The sequence below is a fragment of the Hyla sarda genome, chromosome 5, assembly GCF_029499605.1.
Source record: "Hyla sarda isolate aHylSar1 chromosome 5, aHylSar1.hap1, whole genome shotgun sequence".
Classification (NCBI taxonomy): Eukaryota; Metazoa; Chordata; class Amphibia; order Anura; family Hylidae; genus Hyla; species Hyla sarda.
In genome coordinates, this window is record NC_079193.1 from 183,267,502 (window position 1) to 183,284,830 (window position 17,329).

The following is a 17,329-nucleotide window of genomic DNA, read 5'->3' on the forward strand; positions in this document are numbered from 1 at the left end:
CCCATGTAACAAACAAAGAATAAAACCTTAAAATGCACTCGGGTGTAATTGTGTTAAGTACGGAGGCTCCACTCCTTCTCCAATAGCAAACAGTATAAGAATAAATATAAATTTTAATACATTTTCTTAATGCTTTTTCTATAGTATTCAAATTTTCATGGCACAAAAATCGATCCATAGACAACAAATTTCATATTCATCAATAGATAATAGTTTTATCACCCAGATTGCTCACTAGATATGCCCGACAATCCTTGTTCAGCTGACCGGAGAAGCTTCACCCTTTCTCAGGCTTTATGGCGATGATTCTTCCTTCCTTCAGCTCCATGATGCCCGAGAAAGGGTGAAGCTTATCCGGTCAGCTGAGGATTGTCGGGCGTATCTAGTGAGCACTCTGGGTGATAAAACTTTTTGTATCTATTGATGGATATGAAATTTGTTGTCTACGGATCGATTTTTCTACCATGAAAATTTGAATACTAAAGAAAAAGCATTAAGAAAATGTAATCAAGTGTCAAGTGTGATTTATATGTCACATCTATATTTTATCTATCTGGATTTATATCTGCTGTATGGGGGACATTTATCATTGGCTTTACACACTTTAACCCCTTAAGGACTCAGCCCATTTTGGCCTTAAGGACTCAGACAATTACATTTTTATGTTTTCATTTTTTCCTCCTCGCCTTCTAAAAATCATAACTCTTTTATATTTTCATCCACAGACTAGTATGAGGGCTTGTTTTTTGCGCGACCAGTTGTCCTTTGTAATGACATAACTCATTATATCATAAAATGTATGGCGCAACCAAAAAACACTATTTTTGTGGGGAAATTAAAACGAAAAACGCAATTTTGCTAATTTTGGAAGGTTTCGTTTTCACGCCGTAAAATTTATGGTAAAAATGATGTGTGTTCTTTATTCTGAGGGTCAAAACGATTAAAATGATAACCATTATTACATACTTTTCTATTATTGTTGCGCTTAAAAAAAATCACAAACTTTTTAACCAAATTAGTACGTTTATAATCCCTTTATTTTGATGACCTCCAACTTTTTTATTTTTCCATATAAGCGGCGGTATGGGGGCTCATTTTTTGCGCCATGATCTGTACTTTTTTTTGATACCACATTTGCATATAAAAAACTTTTAATTAATTTTTTATAATTTTTTTTAATAAAATGTATTAAAAAAGTAGCAATTTTGGACTTTTTTTCTCGACGTCACGTTCACGACGTTTACCGTACGGGATCATTAACATTTTATTTTAATAGTTCGGACATTTACGCACGCGGCGATACCAAATATGTCTATAAAATTTATTTTTTACGCTTTTTGGGGGTAAAATAGGAAAAAACGGACGTTTTACTTTTTTAATGGGGGAGGGGATTTTTTACTTTTTTTTTACTTTTACATTTTTTTTATTTTTTTTCTTACACTTGAATAGTCCCCATAGGGGACTGTTCATAGCAATACCATGATTGCTAATACTGATCTGTTCTATGTATAGGACATAGAACAGATCAGTGTTATTGGTCATCTTCTGCTCTGGTCTGCTCGATCTCAGACCAGAGCAGGAGACGCCGGGAGCCAAACGGAGGAAGGTGAGGGGACCTCCGTGCGGCGTTCTGAATGATCGGATCCCCGCAGCAGCGCTGCGGGCGATCCGATCATTCATTCAAATCGCGCACTGCCGCAGATGCCGGGATCTGTATTGATCCCGGCACCTGAGGGGTTAATGGCGGACTCCCGCGAGATCGTGGGCATCGGCCATTGCCGGCGGGTCCCTGGCTGCGATCAGCAGCCGGGATCAGCCACGCATGACACGGGCATCGCTCCGATGCCCGCGGTTATGCACAGGACGTAAATGTACGTCCTGGTGCGTTAAGTACCACTGCACCAGGACGTACATTTACGTCCTGCGTCCTTAAGGGGTTAAAGGGGTACTCCGCCCCTAGACATCTTATCCCCTATCCAAAGGATAGGGGATAAGATGTCAGATGTCAGATGCCGCTGGGGACTCCCGGGATCTTGGCTGCAGGACCCACCTGTTGCGGCTTCCGGAAATGATGGAGGCTTCGACTCCACCCCCGTGTGATGTCACGCCCAGCCCCTCAATGCAAGTCTATGGGAGGGGGCGTGACAGCTGCCACGCCCCCATCCATAGGCTTGCATTGAGGGGGCGGAGCGTGACGTCACACGGGGGCAGAGCCATGGCGTCACAATGCTCCGGCCCTGTAATCGACAGTAATCAGACCGGAGCGAACACGGGGACTGATTTTAACGGGGCAGCGTGCAAGATCACGGGGGTCCCCAGCGGCGGGACCCCCGTAATCAGGCATCTTATCCCCTATCCTTTGGATAGGGGATATGATGTCTAAGCACCAAAGTACCCCTTTTATGTTCTAAATGTCCCTGCAAATTTTGCGCATTTTTTTTTGTAGAACATCTTTCAAAGTTGTTTATTATTTGGTGCACCGTACAGCACTTTTTGCAGTGGAGATGTATTTATTATTAGCACAAAAGTTTTTTGTTGAGTATTTGTATGCGTCCTGTACGACAGAACACGTACAAATGTGTTAGATAGCAGAGCACAAAACTTAAACCTCGCTCTGCAGCTCACGGCTTTCTATAATTGTGCTGAATTTATCAAGTCTATGCACCATTTTGGTAAATTTTGAGAAACTGTAAAAAATACACCAAGCAAACAGGGTTAAAATCTATTACTACCTAACACCAACATTGATACATGTCCCCCTATATGTCTATTTATTTATCTATCTCACATCTATTAATTATATATCATTAATCAAGCAAGCTATTAATCTATTCCATTCATTTATATCTATCTATAAATTATCTATCACATTGTCTGATTTTTTAAGAATTTATTTGTAAATTATGGTGGAAAATAAGTATATGGTCACCTACAAACAAGCAAGATTTCTGGCACTCACAGACCTGTAACTTCTTCTTTAAGAGTCTCCTCTGTCCTCCACTCTTTACCTGTATTAATGGCACCTGTTTGAACTTGTTATTAGTATAAAAGACACCTGTCCACAACCTCAAACAGTCACACTCCAAACTCCACTATGGCCAAGAACAAAGAGCTGTCGAAGCACACCAGAAACAAAATTGTAGAAATTATTAGAAAATGGAAGACATACAAGACCACTGATAATCTCCCCCTCGATCTGTGGCTCAATGCAAGATCTCAACCTGTGGTGTCAAAATGATCGCAAGAACAGTGAGCAAAAATACTAGTGAATGACCTGCAGAGAGCTGGAACCAAAGTAACAAAGGCTACCATCAGTAACACACTACGCCGCCAGGGACTCAAATCATGCAGTGCCAGACGTGTCCCCCTGCTTAAGCCAGTACATGTCTGGGCCCATCTGAAGTTTGCTAAAGAGCATTTGGATGATACAGAAGAGTATTGGGAGAATGTCATATGGTCAGATGAAACCAAAGTAGAACTTTTTGGTTAATACTCAACTCGTCGTGTTTGGAGGAGAAAGAACACCATACCTACTATTAAGCATGGGGGTGGAAAAATCATGCTTTGAAGCTGTTTTTCTGCTAAGGGACCAGGATCACTGATCCGTGTAAGGGAAAGAATGAATCAGGCCACGTATCGTGAGATTTTGAGTGAAAACCTCCTTCCATCAGCAAGGGCATTGCAGATGAAACGTGGCTGGGTCTTTCAGCATGACAACGATCCCAAACACACCGCCCGGGCAATGAAGGAGTGGCTTTGTAAGAAGCATTCCAAGGTCCTGGAGTGGCTTAGCCAGATCTATACCCCATAGAAAACCTTTGGAGGGAGTTGAAAGTCTGTGTTGCCCAGCGACAGCCCCAAAACATCACTGCTCTAGAGGAGATCTACATGGAGGAATGGGCCAAAATACCAGCAACAGTGTGTGAAGACTTGTGAAGACTTACAGGAAACGTTTGCCAACAAAGGGTATATAAAGTATTGAGATGAACTTTTGTTATTGACCAAATACTTATTTTCCACCATAATTTGCTAATAAATTCTTTAATAAGAAGACTATGTGATTTTATGGATGTTTTTTTCTCATTATGTCTCATAGTTTAGGTATACCTAGGATGAAAATTACAGGCCTCTCTCATCTTTTTAAGTGGGAGAACTTAACTGACTAAATACTTTTTTGCTCCACTGTATCTATCTATCTATCTATCTATCTATCTATCTATCTATCTATCTAGCTATCCGTCATAATTGCCATTTGTTTCAAAACTGAAAATGTGTGTATAACAAAGAGAGAGAGGAGAGAAACATTTCCCACAACTATGTAGATTTATATAAAAATAAAAAAACACACATTATGGGGAAGATTTATGGAAGTTTTATTTATTTTTATTTTTTTTTTACACCTAAAGCAATCAATTACAGAATAGCTTTTAGTGGTTATATTTGTTTGTTTGCTCTTTAAACCCTTAAAGGGGTACTCCGCCCCTAGACATCTTATCCCCTATCCAAAAGGATAGGGGATAAGATGTCAGATCGCCGCGGTCCCGCTGCTGGGGACCCTTTGGATCCCCGCTGCGGCACCCCGCTATCATTACAGCACAGAGCGAGTTCGCTCTGTGCGTAGTAACGGGCGATACGGGGGACGGAGCAGCGTGACGTCATGGCGCCGCCCCTCGTGACATCACGGCCCATCCCCTTAATGCAAGTCTTTGGGAGGGGGCGTGACAACCGCCACGCCCCCTCCCATAGACTTGTATTGAAAGGGGCGGGTCGTGACGTCACGAGAGGCGGAGCCGTGACGTAACGATGCTCCGGCCCCTGTACTGCCCATCATTACGTGCAGAGCGAACTCGCTCTGCGCAGTAATGATAACACAGTGCCGCAGCGGGGATCCCAGGGGTCCCCAGCAGCGGGACCGCGGCGATCTGACATCTTATCCCCTATCCTTTGGATAGGGGATAAGATGTCTAGGGGCGGAATACCCCTTTAAGAACACAAGCATTTTTCATTTTTGCACTTTTGTTTTTTTATCTCCTCATCTTCTAATAGCCATAAGTTTTTAAACTTTTCACCTACAGACCCATATAAGGGCTTGTTTTTTGCACCACCAATTGTACTTTGTAATGACATCACTTAGTTTACCACCAAATCTACAGTAAAACCAAAAAAAATTACTTGTAGGAAATAAAAAAAAACATGCCATTTTGCAAATTTTGGGGGTTTCTACGCAGTGAACTTTTTGATAAAAATGACACAATATGTTTATTCTGTACCCAAATTATATATTTTTTTTATTTTACTACTTCTAAAAAATATATATAACGTTTTGTACAAAAATTAGTATGTTTAAAAGCGTCCTATTCTGACCCCTATAAAACTTTTTTATTTTTCAGCAAAAGGGGCAGTATGAGGGCTAATCTTCTGTGCCGTGATCTGTATTTTGTATTGGTACAATTTTTTTTTACCTTACCTTTGGGACCTTTTGATTGCTTTTTTTTTTTTTTTCTGGTATTTGAATTGACCATAAAGTACACAATTCTGGACTTGTAATTTTGGACCTTTTCGCCATTGGCCATGTGGTTTAGTTATTTTAATAGTTTGGACATTTAGGCATGTGGTGACGCTATATATATTTACTTTTGTTTACGTTATTTTATCTAATAAATGGGAAAGAAGGGTGATTTAAACTTTCATTTGGGAAGGGGCTTTTTCACATTTATTAACTTATCTATGGGACTATAAAATACTGAAAAATGTGTAAAAAAATAACTATTACATAGAATTTTTAGGTTGCAAACAATGAATAATGCTGCTCCATAGAACAACAGTGATCAGTGTTATCGGTGCTTCATTGCTACTGGCTGCCATGGCTTCCTGCAGCATTGGGGCGCCATTCTGACAGCAAAGAAGAAGGTAAGGGACCTCCCACTGTCTAGACATTAAACAACTACATTAGCGTGGTCTAAAGTGATAGGAGGTGCTCAACCCCAAGTGCAGTTGTGCACCTACATTGGAGTGGAGAACCTGCACTTGTGGACCACAATGTGGGTTGACTCCTGTGGCAGATGTAAACAATGACATTAGCTAACCCTCAAAACTGATGTAAAATTCAGACATTAGCCAGTATATGAGCCAAAGTTTTAGTGAAAAACATACAAAAACATTTTGGACCCTTTCTCTCTAAAGGCTGGAATGAGTCCATAACAGGGCAGGACCAAAAACTGTGTGTTAACATGGGGGGGGGGGGAGGGGGGGATTTATCAAAACCTGTGCAGAGTACAGTTGACCAGATCGCTTATTTAATTTTATTTATTTTTCCTTTTAAAGGTCTCTGGAAAAAAAATCAACAATCTGATGGGCAACTGGTCGACTTTTCCTCTGACAGGTTTTAATAAATGTCCCTTATCGCCTAAGAATGGTTAATACATAGCATTTTTGTGGCTGTATTTCAATAGGTAATTATGAGTTGGACTACAAACAGACCATTTTTTCTGGCATTTTTTTTTTTTAAATGCTGCATGCCCTAAGGGTGGGGTTTTTGTCTGTTTCCAGCTTTCTCTCCCATGAGCCTCCTTTTTCTGATTAAAAACTGTGTGTTAAAGGGAATCTGTCAGCTGGATTTGTGGCGGACACAATTGAATAGCTGTTAAGGTATAAAAGCAATATGGACCTTTCCTGGAACAGTTGGTGGTTGCCAAAATCGCCTACTTTTATTTCTCTGCCAAGTGTTAGGGGTACTTCCGAGGAAATGTTTTCTTTTTTTCTTTAAATCAACTGGTGCCAGAAAGTTATACAGATTTGTAGATTACTTCTATTTAAAAATCTTAATCCTTCCAGTACTTATCAGCTGCTGTATGCTCCACAGGAAGTTGTATTTATTTCTGGAATTCTTTTCTGTCTGACCACAGTGCTCTCTCCTGACACTTCTGTTCATGTCAGGAAGTATCCAGAGTACAATCAAATCCCCATAGACAAATGTCTCCTGCTCTGGGCAGTTCCTGATACAGACAGAGGTGTCAGTAGAGAGCACTGTGGTCAGACAGAAAAGAACTCCAGAAGGAAATACAACTTCCTGTGGAGCATACAGCATCTGATAAGTACTGGAAGGCTTAAGATTTTTAAATAGAAGTAATTTACAAATCTGTTTAATTTTGTGGCACCAGTTGATTTAAAAAAAAAATTGTTTTCCACCGGAGTACTCCTTTAAGGAGGCATGGCGCCCTGTTGCAGATTTTGCAATGAAGGTTCACATGGATGAATGTGCACATGTTGAGTATATATATATATATATATATATATATATATATATATATATATATCTTTCTGGACACAGCTCATTTTTATTTTGTGTGTTTTTTCCTCCTCTCCTTTTAATACCAAGGAGGCCTGGCAGCATTCTTAGTCAGCAACCACAAGTAATGCAGCTCACAGTAATATTAGGCAGATAGGTTTGTGTAGAGTCAGTGACAGGCTGTTAGTGCACACATTTAGGACTCGTTCAGAACATATAGAGCAATGGTCTCCAACGCCAACAGCTGTCCGGGCATGCTGGGAGTTGTAGTTTTGCAACATCTGGAGGGCCACAGGTTGAAGACCACTGATATAAAGTATGAAATATAACATCCCGTTAATGAGCAGTACAGCGGACGTGTATTAAGAATCACTCTGACACCTAGTGGTGTTATTTATATTGCACAAGATCATCATTATTTTAACCCCTTCACCCAGAACGCCGTATATATACAGCGGATGATGCGATACCTTTGTGCATTCCGACGTATATATAGGGCGTTCATTAAATGCGTGCATTTGATCGGGTTAATTAGCTAAAGTCCCGGGATGTCTGGCGGGAGACCACTCCCGCCCGATACCCCGGGACCCCATGTGATTAACCCAATCAGCGATAGGGTGTGCAGGGGTGGCGGGTGCGCGTCAGGATTGGTGTGTTTGGCGGGTGCATGGTGGTCTCTACGGGAGCAACAGGTGTCCCTTACAAGTTGCTAAAGTACAACTCCCAGCATGTCCAGACAGTCTACACAGTGGTCTCAAAACTGTGGTCCTCCAGATGTTGCAAAACTACAACTCCCAGCATGCCCGGCTGCAAACGGCTGTCTGGGCATGCTGGGAGTTGAAATTGTGTGCCTCAAGCTGTTGTAAAACTACAACTCCCAACATGCCCAGACAGCCAACCTGCATCCAGCTGTTCCAAAATAGTATTTATTTATTTATTTATTTATTTTGCTGTTCTGGCACCATAGGGGCTTCCGAAATGTGACATGCCCCCCAAAAACCATTTTAGCAAAATTTGCTTTTCAAATGCCAAATGTGGCTCCTTCTCTTCTGAGCCCTGTAGTGTGCCCGCAGAGTGATTTATGTCCACACATGGGGTATTTCCATACTCAGAAGAAATGGGGTTACAAATTTTGGGGGGCATTTTCTCCTATTACCGCTTGTAAAAATTTTAAATTTGGGGAAAAAACCAGCATTTTAGTGGAAAAAAATAGTTTTCATTTATAAGGCTCACTGTACCCCTTGTTACATTCCTTGAGTGGTGTAGTTTCCTAAATGGTATGCCATGTGTTTGTTTTTGTTTTTTTAAGTTCTGGCACCATGGGGGCTTCCTAAATGCAACATACCCCCAAAAGCCATTTTAGCAAAATTTGCTCTCCAAATTCCATTGTCACTCCTTCCTTTCTAGGCCCTTTACTGCATCCGCAGGGCACATATGAGGTATTTCTTTACTCGAGAGAAATTGGGTTAAACATTTTGGGGGGCTTTTTCTCCTTTTACCCCTTGTAAAAATTAAAAAAAAATGGATCTACAAGAACATGTTAGTGTAAAAATGTAAGATTTTGAATTTTCTCCTTTACTTTGCTGCTATTCCTGTGAAACACCTTTCTGAATGTCATTTTGAATACTTTGAGGGGTGTAGTTTATATAATGGGGTCATTTATGGGGTATTTTTCACAGAAAGGTCTCTCAAATCCACTTCAAACTGAACTGGTCCCTGAAAAATTCAGATTCTGAAATTTTCGTGAAGAATTGGAACATTGCTGCTAAACTTTGAAGCCCTCTAAAGTCTTCAAAAAGTAAAAACATGTCAACTTTATGATGCCAACACAAAGTAGACATATTGGGGGAATTCATCAAGAGTGGTGTAGGTGAATGTTTTTTTACCCATTAATTCATGTGGTGGAAACTGTGCACCTGCACCAGCTTTATTACATGGTGCAGAGCAAGTGATAAATCTGGTGCTGATCACATTTCTTACTTCCACAAACCACTTTGTATGGCGATTCCTTTGTGTCTTTTTGTGCAACTTTTTATTCCGTGCGACAAAATGTTTGACTTTTTAAAAATGCTGTCCACAGTCAGTTCTGTAAGCCAAGTCAGGGCTGGTGTAGATTTGCGCCTAAGTTAGCACAGTCGCGTCAAAAGATGCGACAAACTGAAAAGTCGCATATGATGAATTCCTTACCACTGCATGATATCAACTGAAATCATGACTTGGTATGTTCCTTTTGAAAAACCTGTGAGACAATTGTACACCACAAAACCAGGTTGAAACCAATAATAAATTCCCCCATTGTATATGTGAATTGAGATATAATTTTTTGGGGATGTCCATTTCCCTTACAAGCAGAGAGTTGCAAAGTAAAAAAAAATGCTAAATTTTCAAATGTTTCATGAAATTTTGGAATTTTTCACCAAGAAATGATGCAAGTATCGCCGAAAATTTACGACTACCGTATATACTCGAGTATAAGCAGAGTTTTTCAGCACAATTTTTCGTGCTGAAAACACCCCCCTCGGCTTATACTCGAGTGAACTCTCCGCCCTCAGTGGTCTTCAACCTGCGGACCTCCAGAGGTTTCAAAACTATAACTCCCAGCAAGCCCGGGCAGCCATCGGCTGTCCGGGCTTGCTGGGAGTTGTAGTTTTGAAACCTCTGGAGGTCTGCAGGTTGAAGACCACTGCGGCCTTCGACATCATCCAGCCCACCCCCCCTCTCACCCCCTTTAGTTTTGTACTCAGCTCCGCTCGGCGGGACGTTAGGGTGCACTGGTCCAGTGCTGCAGGACTGTCCGGTGGGGAGGTCGTCCGGTGGGATAGTGGTTCCGGGCTGCCATCTTCACCGGGGGGCCTCTTCTCCGCGCTTCGGGCCCGGCCCCGGAACAGTCACGTTGCCTTGACGACGACGCAGAGGTACGTTCATTACCAACGTCCCTCTGCGTCATCGTCAAGGCAACGCCTCTATTCCGGGACCAAAGCACGGAGAAGAGGCCCCCCAGTGAAGATGGCAGCCCGGAACCACTATCCCACCGGACCAGCGCACCCCAATGTCCCGACGAGCGGAGGTGAGTACAGAACTAAAGGGGGGGGGGCTGGATGAGGTCGAAGGCCGCAGTGGTCTTCAACCTTCGGACTTCCAGAGGTTTCAAAACTACAACTCCCAGCAAGCCCGGACAGCCGCTGGCTGCCCGGGCTTGCTGGGAGTTGTAGTTTTGAAACATCTGGAGGTCCGCAGGTTGAAGACCACTGTATCAGACATTGACAAGCGGTGATGATGACATGTGGTGATGATGACAAGGGGATGATGAAGGGGGGGTGTGGGATGATGACAAGGGGATGATGAAGGGGGGTGTGTGGGATTATGACAAGGGGATGATGAAGGGGGGGGGGGGGGTGGGATGATGACAGGGGGATGATGAAGGGGGGGTGGAATGATGACAAGGGGATGATGACAAGAGGATGATGAAGAGGGGGTGTGGGATGATGACAAGGGGATGATGACAAGGGGATGATGAAGGGGGGTGTGGGATGATGACAAGGGGATGATGAAGGGGGTGTGTGGGATGATGACAAGGGGATGATGAAGGGGGTGTGTGGGATGATGAAGGGGGGAGGATGACAGGGTGATGATGATGAGGGTGTTAATGACGGGGGTCTGGATGATGACAGGGGGGGGATGATGTATTTCCCACCCTAGGCTTATACTCGAGTCAATAACTTTTCCTGGGATTTTGGGGTGAAATTAGGGGCCTCGGCTTATATTCAGGTCGGCTTATACTCGTGTATATACAGTAACATAAATTAGAATATGTCATGAAATAACAGTCTCGGAATCAAATTAATAAGTTACAGCATCGGAGAGTTATTAATGCTTAAAGTGACAGAGGTCAGATTTAGAAAAAATGGCCGCGTCCGTTTTTTAAGGTCAAAATAGGCTGTGTCCTTAAGGGGTTAAATATATCTAGAAGTGTCCTAAGGGGGTTCTAGTTAAGGGTTTACCCCTCAGGAAGTCACCCCTACAGGGTTGCTGTTACTACTTATTTCAGGTTTACCCAAATGTAGTAAAAAAAGAGAGACTGGAACAACAAAAAGGCAAGGGGCTGGAAGTTGAGAGTTTATAAATAAATGTGACACATGGAAGAAACCTTACAGAAAAGATGTGAAATAATCAAAGTTAATTTCATAAAGGGATTATGATGGAGTGGCTGATAATAGGTATTTGGATTTAATACTGGAATGTACATAAAAAAATAAAAAAAAAAGAGAGAAAACTAGGATGAAGGGGTAAGCATCACAGGCTTGGATTTTTATGGGTCTTTTAAAAGAAATAGATAAATTGAAAATGCAACCCAAAGCAATTTTTATAGCACAGATGAAGTGCAAATGTCACGTTTTATGCAAATGAAATCATCAGCTGAATCTGAATAGTTGTTAGTGTGTCAATACTTTGCACACCTTTACACAATCTTTTTTTTTTTTTTATTTTTTTTTTAGCATTTATTTAGCAAAAAAAAAAAACAACAACACTTTTATGGGGGCCCACAGTATCAAAGAGGTGCGGTAGGGGATCCACTGTGTCCACCGGACAGTAACACTTCTCCCATGAGTCCAAAACTGTCAGTTACACTGCGCATGCACCACAATCCCTATTCACGCATATGGTATGTGTGTGTCAAAGAAGCTACAAACATAAAATCACAGGGGAGAAGTGTTGCGGCCCAGAAACACAGCGCATTTCCAGCCTCAACTCTTTGACACTCTGGACTCCCATAAAAGTTTTTTTTAATTTTGTTTAGTGAAATAAAGGCAAGTACAACATCTATACTTTGTGTGAAAGCTCCCACAATGGGAATGGTTTGGACCTACAGGTGACGACTTCTCTGATCAGAGTCGTCCTCTTTCCTTGTCTTTTCCCTCTGGCTCAGCCCACTATGACCATTTCTTCCAGCCGTGACTCCTTTCTGGGGAATTGGCAGGCAAATATCTTAGAGGCAACAGTTTTTCAGCATCCTTGGCACCTCTATACAAGCTCCCCATCTATAGTGCCAGAATAGGAATAATGCCCCCTTTTGTGCTCCTTTTGTATAGTAGGTAGGTAAACCACCAAATATTAAGTAGACCCCACCTCCTATTATGTAGGCAGGTAGGAAAATCCTGCATAATTCATTCTATTGCCAAAATAATTGCCCCAGTAAGTAGGTCCTCCCTCCACCTTAATTGTGCCCCCTTTGCAATAGGACTTTCCCCACATTAGGTAGGTAGATCCACATATGGCTTCCAAGCCCGACCTCATCGCTCATGCTGTACCTCTAGGAATCATTAGCCATTAGGGACAGTAATTTTTGGGTCTTTTGGACCTGATTGAGTGTCTGTGGACATGAATCACTGCATATGGCACAGCCATAAGCAAATATGTCGTTCATGAGCATGGAAAAGCTATTCACATATGGTTTTTCCTCATGGTCCTGAATGGCATATTTGTTAATAAAAGCTGTTCTATTACAAGCAGATATGGCATTCAGGAGCATGAAAAAGCCAAGTGTGAAATTCTGATCTGGCTTTTCCATGCTCCTGAATGGCGTATCTGCTTATAATGGTGCAGTCATGCTGACTGTACCTCTCTAGGAATTGGTCAGTACAGTATCATCCTCGGGTCTGTCACTCTGACTAAGCGGCTGTGTTCACGAATTACTGCTTTCAGTACTGCATCTCTCCGGTCTCTGCACGTTGGTATTATTTCCAATCCTGTGGGCACAGCACCAGCCTCACAAAGTATGAAGCATCCACTTTACGGCAGGGAAGGGGGGGAGGGGGGAGGGTATCTGCTAGGCGTGGTAAATCAGGGACAAAAACTCTGGTAACTCCCCGAATCAATGGGATTTCCAGCCACAGCGGACGCTTTGTGTGATGCAGACATAGACGGGTACCTCCTATGATCGATGATGAGTCCCCCGATCACGGAGTGATGATACAATATCCGGTAAATGTATTGATTCTTACTTCCATGATTCATTGTTTATATTTCATTATGTTTAGATTTTAGCAAATAGGTAAATAAAATATGTCTTATGCTTAGAAGTGTGCCTGTTTTGTATAACAGTGAGCGTTTTGAGGAGTTTCAAACTAGTTAGCAAGACACAGGGCCAGCTTTGGAGACCTCTCTGTGCTCAGCTTATGCGGATGCAGCTTATGTAAGTGGGCAGCCTATAACGGTCCACTGGACCTATTTTCATGTATAGGCCTGGAGATGCAGGCCCCTCCATCTGCCCCTGTGTTAATCCAGACCTGGGGGTAAGTAATAAAATGTGATGATTAAAGGGGTACTCCGGTGGAATACAGTTTGTCACCTTAAGGACCCAGGCATTTTTTGCACATCTGACCACTCTCACTTTAAGCATTAATAATTTTAGGATGCTTTTACTTTTCATTCTGATTCCGAGATAGTTTTTTGTGTGAAATATTCTACTTTATGTTAGTGGTAAATTTTTGTTGATACTTGCATCATTTCTTGGTGAAAAATTCCAAAATATGATGAAAAATTAGAAAATTTTGCACTTTTTTCTTCTTTTTTAAACCAAATAAATTATATATTGATTCACATATACAATATGTCTGCTTTATATTTGCCTCATAAAGTTGACATGTTTTTACTTTTGGAAGACACAGTTCAACAGCAATTTTTCACAGAATTTTCTAAATCGGAATTTTTCAGGGACCAGTTCAGTTTTGAAGTGGATTTGAAGGGCCTTCATATTAGAAATACCCTATAAATGATCCCATTATAAAAACTGCACCCCTCAAAGTATTCAAAATGATATTCAGAAAGTGTGTTAACCCTTAGGTGTTTCACAGGAATAGCAGCAAAGTGAAGAATAAAATTCAAAATCTTCTTGCATGTTCTTGTAGACCCAGTTATTGAATTTTTACAAGGGGTAAAAGGAGAGAAATCACCCTAAAATGTGTAGCCCAATGTCTCTTGAGTAAGGAAATATCTCATATGTGTACGTCAAGTGTTCTGTGGGTGCACTACAAGGCTCAGAAGGGAAGGAGCGACAATGGGATTTTGGAGAGTGAATTTTTCTGAAATGGTTTTTGGGGGGCATGTCGCATTTAGGAAGCCCCCATGGTGCCAGAAGAGCAAAAAAAAAAACACATGGCATATTGTTTTGGAAACTACACCCCTCAAGGCACGTAAGGGGTACAGGTGTTTGACGACTTTTCGTTAAAGTTGGATGTGTAAATTTAAAAAAAAAAAAAAATCACAAAAATGCTGTTTTTTCCCTAAATTTTACATTTTTTACAAGGCGTAATAGGAGAAATTATCCCACAAAATTTGTAACCCCATCTCTTTTGAGTATGGAAATACCCCATGTGTGGACGTCAAGTGCACTGCGGGTGCACCACAATGCTGGAAAGCAAATTTTACTGAAATGGTTTTTGGGGGGCATGTCGCATTTAGGAAGCCCCTATGGTGCCAGAACAGCAAAAAAACAAACACATGGCATACTATTTTGGAAACTACACCCCTTAAGGCACGTAACAAGGGGTCCAGTGAGCCTAAACACCTCACAGGTATTTCACGACTTTTTGTTAAAGTTGGATGTGTAAATTAAATAAATTTTTTCTCTAAAATGCAGTTTTTTCCCCAAATTTTACATTTTTACAAGGGGTAATAGGAGAAAATGACCCCCAAAATTTGTAACCCCATTTCTTCTGAGTATGAAAATACCCCATGTGTGGACAGGGCATATTATTTTGGAAACTACACCCCTCAAGGCACTGGCGTTTGACAGATCTTTGGAACAGTGGGGTGTAAATGCTCACTGCACCAGTATGCCCTTTGGCTGTTTGTGCATGTTGGTTGTTGCAGTTATGCAACAACTGGAGGCACACTTTTTCATAGAAAAAAAGTGCATCCAGCTGATGCATAACTACAAGCCCCAGCATGCACAAACAGCCAAAGGGCATGGTGGGAGCTGTCGTTTTGCCACCAGCTGTTGCAGCCACCAGCTGTTGCAGCCCTTTGTAGTTTTACCACCAGCTGTTGCAGCCCTTTGGCTGTGCATGCTGGGAGTTGTTGCTTAGCAACAGTAGGAGGTGAATAACTCTGCTGGATGGCCGTCACGCCCCCTCCCATAGACTTGCATTAAGGGGGTGGAGCGTAATGTCACATGGGGGGCGGAGTCGTGACATCACTATACTCTGGCCCCATGGTCATCATGCTACACATTTGGAGCCTCCAGCGCTGCGGAGAGCTCAAAAAGGTGGGTGTGCAATGACAGATTGCAGGGGTTCCCAGTGGCAGGACCCCCGCGATCAGACATCCTATCCCCTATCCTTTGGATATGTATTTTTTCAGCTTACAATATCTTCATCACAAAACAGTTGTACCTGAGGACAGGATATAAGGATTGGACATAAGGACGGGACATGAGGTCGGGACTGGAGGTCGGGACTGGAGGTCGAGATATGGGAACTGGATATGGGGTTGGGATATGACAACAATATATGAGGCCGGGATATGAAGTCAAAAGCTTCTTCCTTTGTTGATTTTCCTCCCCAACAAGGATTAGGAAGGAAAAGCCGGGCAACGCTGGGTACTCAGCTAGTAATAGTAATAAGCAACACTGTGCAGTAAAATTGTTTACTTTGTGAAAACCATTACATTTAAAAAACTCGCATGTTTAATTCTTTAAAGTTGTTTAGTAGGGTTATCCTTATGTTAACCAAATTCAAAAACCTAAATTTTTTTAATAAGCTTAATCTGTTTTGAATCGGTGACATTTAATTCATGGCACATAGGGTGCAGCCAACAAATTGTAGTCTGCATGAATAGAAAGAAAGTCAGAATTGCAAATCTCAGACTTTGCATTCTCTCCAGTTCAAACTATTTAGCATTGTGTTTTGTTTGAAATAGTTTTTTCCATTACTACACAATTATGGAATTTCTGATAATAAAAACACTTTTACATTTTATTGTTAAATCCCAACATACCATGTCATACCATACCTTATTTTTTCCTTCAAGTTGTGTTCTCAGTTGCACTCTACACTTTCGGTTGTGCTCTGGTATTCATCAGCTTGTTTTAGTGAATATCCATGTCCACTTTTTGTTCTCTCCACTGGTGGTGTCCTGGTGCCGGTCTTTCTGACCTGTCAGGTGGATGTCACCTATCATGTCTGCTCTGGGCCCACTGTCAGGCAGATTTATCAAAACTTGCACTTGCTTAAGTAATGCCAGAAATCAGAGACGCTAGTCTAAATAAATCCCCCATTTTACGTTTATCAAAGTCAAAATACTTTTAAACTGGTGAGCACCTATTAAAAGTGCAGTATGTGACTGAAACACGGTCAGTTCTTTTCTGTGTGAAAACAGTAAATCGGGGGAGATTTATCAAACTGTTTTATAGTGCGATTCTCTTTGTTGCACATGACAACCAGAGTTGAACTTATTTTACCAGAGTAATATGAGAAATTAAAGTTGTTCTGTGATTGGTTGCTACGAGCAACAACGAGAATGGTACTCTAAGACAACTTTATAAATCATGATACAATTTTAGTAACAAATATATTAATATCGGTTGCCAACCCTGGTTCACATATTCTGTATGTAATGCTGTCTGCCATCTGCTGGAGAGAGGGAATATTACATGGCAGATGGCAGACAGCATTGCATACAGCAGTGGAATTGGAGAGGGAGGGGAAGAGCAGAGCTCCAACCTGTCCACGTCACTTCTGACTGGAGCTGTCCTGTTGTACTTTGGTCACCATCTCCCCTATCATCAGAGAAATCTTGGAGAGAAGGTAAGTATGTGTGTGCAGAACAGTGTCTAGGCAGCGTCTCACTTGGAGCAAAGATCCCATGTGGCTCCCCATCTACCATAAAATGAATGTAAAATAAATAAAATACTTAATTAAATGTATATATGTATTCAATGTATATGTGTTAAAATCATGTTTTCCCATTTTCAGAGACAAGGCTACAGTTACAGTTTGGACTGAGAATAATACACAACGGGGGAGATTTATCAAAACCTGC

General features: G+C 41.6%; 1 protein-coding gene across 5 annotated transcripts in view; it reads right to left on the reverse strand.

Moving 5' to 3' along the window:
- AHRR (aryl hydrocarbon receptor repressor) overlaps positions 1-17,329 on the reverse strand; it is a 383,059-nt gene that overhangs the window by 310,948 nt on the left and 54,782 nt on the right. Inside the window, exon 1 of one of the 5 annotated variants that reach the window (XM_056520835.1) lies at positions 16,301-16,378. The exons of the other annotated variants lie outside the window; for them this stretch is intronic. The gene's annotated coding sequence lies outside the window, so the exon portion shown is untranslated. Of the gene's footprint in view, positions 1-16,300; positions 16,379-17,329 lie in introns of those variants that run through there. 5 annotated transcript variants of the gene reach the window in all.